We start from the raw sequence: 6,000 nt of genomic DNA on the forward strand, positions 1-6,000 counted from the left end.
GCCAAGCTCGAGCAGGGGAAGGCAGGACAATAGGCATCCTGTCACAGGGAGGTGTGACTATCTCCCAGACAGGATTTAGTGTATTGGGGTGGGTGGGTGCACTTCCAAAGTGCCTGAAAGTCTGCATCTGGGGCACACTTGGTGTCCTTGTGCATAGTCCAGTTCAAACCAGTTCAGGGAGCCGTTGGCTCCAGTTCTTGCGTGAACATGGAAAAAGGACATGGGAATAACCTCCCCTAGGAGGGTCCCATGAATCTGTCCAACTGTCTCCTATGGATACCTAAGGGCTTACCTGGCTGTAGGACCATAGATTTGACGTGGACAAGATACTGATAAAGAAACCACCAACCTTTGACCATCTGGACACTGTGGACTTCGCTGGACATTGACTGGGTCCGACTATATCCCCCTCTCCGTCCAAAGCATTGCCTGTGTCCATGCACCATACAGGCTTCATGCAGGACCTGTGGAGCATCAAAGACATCTGAAGAATCTCCCTTGGAGTGAAGGAGACACTCCCCTGCATTTTCAGGAACCGTAATGCAACTGAATGGTCTGCTGCTCCTGAGCTCCTCCGGACTCTGAAGACTGCAGCAACACAGGAGGTGGGTTCTGACGTTCCTTGCGGTTGAGCTTCCCTCTCACTAAGTTTGAGGCCAGTATCCCTCGTGGGGACCGCATAACTCTAACCCCTGTGCACTGCATACTTTTGCAAGTGCATATGCTTTGTGACAATTCCCGAGCTTGTGCATTGGACTCCATGTAGTCCTGACCCCAAGCAGTATTTCCACCAAAGAGGTGCGTGGCTTGGTGCTCGGCAAGATGGCTGCACTGTAGTTCAGCTCTGCCGGTCGCCAAATGTAAACCTGAAGTTATCCTGCCCTAACCGAGCCAATCATTTAATTAAATCCTAGAATTGCCTTGCGGGATACCTGGCCGAGCTGGCAATGCGATTTGGACAGCTTTGGGACATGCTGTGAGGAGTTTGGCACCAAATGACTGACTGCGGAGCTGAAGCAACTGGTGGGGGTGAGCCGAAGGGGGAGCTTGCAGAGTCTTTGGCAGCGTGGTCTGCACTTACAGAATGGCTGGTGCGGACTGGAGTGGCAGCTTGGACGGGGTCGCAAGTCAAGCGGAACACGAAAGGTGCGTGGAATCGCGGGGACCATCGGGGGCTGCGGCACGGGGCGCGTGGAGGCCCCTGGGGGGTCAAAGTCAAGGCCAAGTTCAGAGGGGGGTAAATAATATGCAGAGCGACTTAACTGATGGGGATAAGGAGAAGGAGTGAGGTAATATGAATTTTTATGGTCAATTGTGTCCCCTAACATGAACCCCACCGTCTCCATGTACGTGCTTCAAGTACATGTATGTTCCCTCTGATGTAAATAATTATTTTACTCTCTTAATTTCTATGCAGGTAAGTACTTAATCAATAATAACTCAATCGAAATGAAGGAAAACAGAGTCCGTGGTGCAAGAGTTTCTAAGGGTTTTATTCCTCATAAAGGAATCAGGATATCATGTTCTGACCACCACACAGGGTGTCAGAAGGGATAGATGAGCGCGCCCTCGTTTATTGACAATACATAGCTTATATACTTGATTTACATCATAATGTTCAATGTAAGAGGCGTAACAGCTGAGAGAAGACAAGATAACAGTATACACGTGGTGCTAGTACATCATCAAGAGGCGTAAACTAGGCGTAACTAGGGTGTGTGCTAGAAACCGTCACTGATAGGTGACGCAAGTGGGTGGCACCAAGGGGTGGTGCTAACAGAATGTTGCAATGTCAGCAGAAATCGGAAGCTTGGATGCGCGCGCAGCTGCATGACGTGTGATAGACGGGGTGCAGGGGACTTGACATTTACACTGGCGGAAAGAGACAGAAGTCTGGCATGTCAGATCAACTTGTGCTTCTATCATATCTGATATCTGATGTTTAGGAACTAAGCTATCTGGGCAGAAAGGTCTCTAGAGCAGAAGCTATTCTATACTTGCTGTGAGTGCGTGTATAAGCGCCTGAGTGTCTGTATGAGAAGCGATGGGGGCATGGGGCCTTCCATGGAAGCATGGCAACAGAGGCTATGAATTACTTGCATAAAGACAGGTCGGCCCTTTAGCCCTGTAGCTGGGGAGGGATGTTTACTGAAGCTAGCAGGCTGGAATGTATCTTCGGGGAGGAAAACAGATAACTCGAAGGTTATAGTCAATCTTGGCAGGCAGCAGGCTGAGCTGAGCACGGAGGGCCGCGCTAGAAGTAAGTCAGAGTTCACGGGTACGGGGGCTGCTTGGGCAGAGGCCCTTGCAGTCAGAAGCCAGAGAAGAGGCTCGGTGGCAGAGATTCAGGGCCTACTTTCAGCCAGGCTGAAAAACGTAGGAGTACACTTCGAAAAGACGTTGGCATAGCATACTTAGGAACGGACCATCAAACCCATTCATGGTGGGTCTGAAAGAGGACAAGTTAACGTTGGACGCAAATGTATTTGCGTCTTCATAGCTGGTACAGGAGGGAAGTTACATGCACTTTTAACTCGTACATGGAGTCGGTGGGGTACTCGCTAGGGAACACAACATGACCATAAAATTTATATTACCTCATTCCCTCCTTGTTCCCTACGGACCCTTCATGATATATCGATCCTCATAAATCGATCGGTTTGTTCTTGTAACATTATATGTTCGTCTTTCTTTCTTTGACTGTTTGAGAGGCAACTGGAATGCTCAATGCAGGATGTGGCACACAGTCCACATATCGCTGGCCCACACTGCAGGCACAGGCAACAACTGAACACTATAACAAGACCAATGCCTAGGAAGGATAAGATCTTCCATCCCCAAGCTGTTAACGTAGTCCAGAACCAACCGGACCAAGTCCAGGTGCCTGGATTCTGATGTATCTGATTTGCAATTTTATGTAAACGGGTGATAGCTTGATAGACAGATGGTGCGTTTTGTGGAATGAAAACACAGCAACTTGACCCGATGACCTTACAAGCTCCACCTCTATCTGCCAAGATGACGTCAATCACAAGACGGTTTTGAAGGACAACAGTCCGTATAGCAGACTGCTCCTCTGTTAAGTTACCTAGAGCGGAGGCAGTTTCGTTCACTACTGCTTCAAGTGTTCTCGTTAATCTGCGTATTAATTTACTGTTTTGGACAGGCCCTAGGAAGAAAAAGAATCCTTTATTGAAATCAGTGTACTGTTCCCATGCCGTTTCTGTGTAGTCGACAAGGGGAATATCTCTTTTGGGTCTATTCGGTGCTAGATTCGTATTTCTATGGTAATCAGGAGGAGCTAGAAAAACAGGTGGCAGAAGGAAAGCAATGTAACAGGTACCATCCCAATCTGGGGGCAAACGTATGTATGCGGTATGACCACAAACAAAGTAGGAATGACTGGTAGCTTTAAAGGACGATTTACCATGGTCACTGAACTCGACCACAGTAGTGCATTTACTATGACCTACGTGTACTGAACCTTTCTTGCTAACACATAATTCACCTGTGACTGGTAACACTAACATATGGGGCAGAACTGGAGCAGTTTCAGATTCAACAGTGAGGATCATAAGGCTAATTGTGTAATTACCTAATCCATATACTTCATTTTCTAGATCAGTTCCTATTCGAGTGGGAAGTCCTTCTTTATCAGGATAACAGACGTTGAGCAGGACTAAGTTCAAGTTTCCCCAAACCCAGCCCCCATCGAAAACAGCAATATCAGGATCTAAAGAATTAATTATTTTAAACCATGCTCCACAGGAGCCATTGTGAGTGAATGGGTACGGAAAGAGGGGCAGAGCTCCCTTGTAATTCTGGTAGGGAGGGAGTCGACCACATATCCAACAGTCTGTAGCATTACTTGTCTGATGAGAATGGTGTAACATACTAATGAATGTATTGTTGCGCAGCGCAAGTCTGTAAGAGAGTTCATGTGCGGGAAGTTCACTAAAAGAGTGTTCAGCAGAGACATTGTAAGCAGATTGTTCACGCCTGAAAATAGGCCAGTACATAGGAAGCAGAATGCTGGCAATAATAATTAGAATACTCAGAATAAACATGATTATTAGTGTCACTATGCAGTGACTACGAAGTGATTTGCAATATGTTCTTCTCTTTTCCTCTCTCTCTCTAACTCGATCTAGGGGATACATGTCAGAAACTATTTAACCGATTCACCTAGGGGAGGACTTAAACAATTAAACTGTCTGACTTGCTAGATCGAAGCTTCATTCGGTAAAGTTCTTGAGGAGTCTTTTCTCTTTTAGGCACAGTAACGTCTTGTGCTTCAACACAGTCTTTGGTGGGGGTGGACGAGTCAGAGTCCTGTTTCAGTCCGTTTTTTAGTTCATTGCATAGCTTGATGTGACTCGTGTGGACCCACCCCTTTCTCCCCTCGATTTTCACGGCGGTCCTGGTGGTAAGCAGAACGGTCTTTGGAGACTTCCAGCGGGGCTCCAGCGGACTTTTCCGGTCGAAATTCCGGACGACTACCAGGTCACCTGGGCGGACCTCATGCGCCTTTACATCGGTGTTGTCAGGGAAGGCTGCGGCAACCTGTGAACGACATGATTGGAGTGCAGACATCAAGGAGGCAAGGTAATCTGTCAACATGTTACAATCAATATCAGTGATCTTTTTCGGAACGGGCGTCCCCCACATATTCGGCGGTCTGCCAAAGACCACTTCGTACGGGGATAGCCCTGATCTTGAGTGGGCGACCATTCTCATGTAGAATAGTGCCACGGGCAGGGCGACTATCCAGTCGACCCCTTTTTCCTGACAGATCTTGGCAAGACGGATCTTTAGTGTCTGATTATGCCTTTCTACAAGGCCAGCTGCTTCGGGATGTCGGACACAGTGGAACCTCCACTGATATCCTAGCAAGAGGGAAACTTGTCTCATCAACTCGGACGAGAACGGCTGTCCGTTATCTGAGTACACGACACGGGGCAAACCGTACCGTGGGAAGAATTCACGAACCAACTGTCTGGCAGTGGTCGGAGCAGTGTAGTCTGGGACTGGGTATGCTTCGGTCCAGCGGGACAGAGCACAAACAATTACAAGGACATACTTAAATCCTCTACAGCTATTCATCTGGATATAATCCATCTGGAGGACTTCAAAAGGGTGATCGGGAGGATGGAATCCACCTTGCTCAACAGGGACGCTTTTACCTGGATTGAACTGACAACAGATCATGCAAGTACGCACTTTCTGTTTTGCTGCTGCTCGTAAGTGTTTGTTGTACCAGAGATTCTGTAAACTGTCTAACATGGCTTTCTCTCCAAGATGGGCAGGACTATGTGCTGTATTTATCATGACTTGAACCATTGAGTCGGGGAGAAACCATATAGATTTTCCCTTCGTCACCCAACCTTGATCTGTCTGAATCCCTCCTAGTTCAGTCCATTTCTTTATCTCCTCTGGAGTAGCATGTGTCTGGATATCAATTACATCTAGGGCGGGATCTCTAACTGCCATACACTGGGTCTGGCCTATTGTCTTTGTCACATCAGTAGTCTGGGTGTGAGTCAGTGCTGTATGTTTTGCTGTCTGGTCTGCCAGGTCGTTACCCTGGGAAACAGAATCTGTGACTTTAGTATGTGCCTTACACTTCATGACTGATATGCCCGAGGGCAAATGTATTGCTTCTAACAGTGCTTGAATGAGGGGGCCATGTTGTATCTTGGCCCCATGAGAAGTCAGAAAACCTCGTTCTTGCCAGAGGACTCCGAAGTCGTGTACAACTCCGAAGGCATAGCGGGAATCTGTGTATATGTTAACATTTCTGTTCTTGGCTAGAATACAAGCTCGGGTCAGAGCGATGAGCTCTGCTGCTTGAGCAGACAGTGTGTCAATACGATGTGTTTCTTTAATTTCAGTTTCAGTGGTCACGGCGTACGCGGCCACTAATTCTCCTGTACTGGTTCTCATGCATGAACCATCCACATAAAGTGTCAGGTCTGGATTTGTCAATGGGACATCTGTTAA

This window comes from Lissotriton vulgaris, chromosome 11 (assembly GCF_964263255.1).
Source record: "Lissotriton vulgaris chromosome 11, aLisVul1.2, whole genome shotgun sequence".
NCBI lineage: Eukaryota > Metazoa > Chordata > Amphibia > Caudata > Salamandridae > Lissotriton > Lissotriton vulgaris.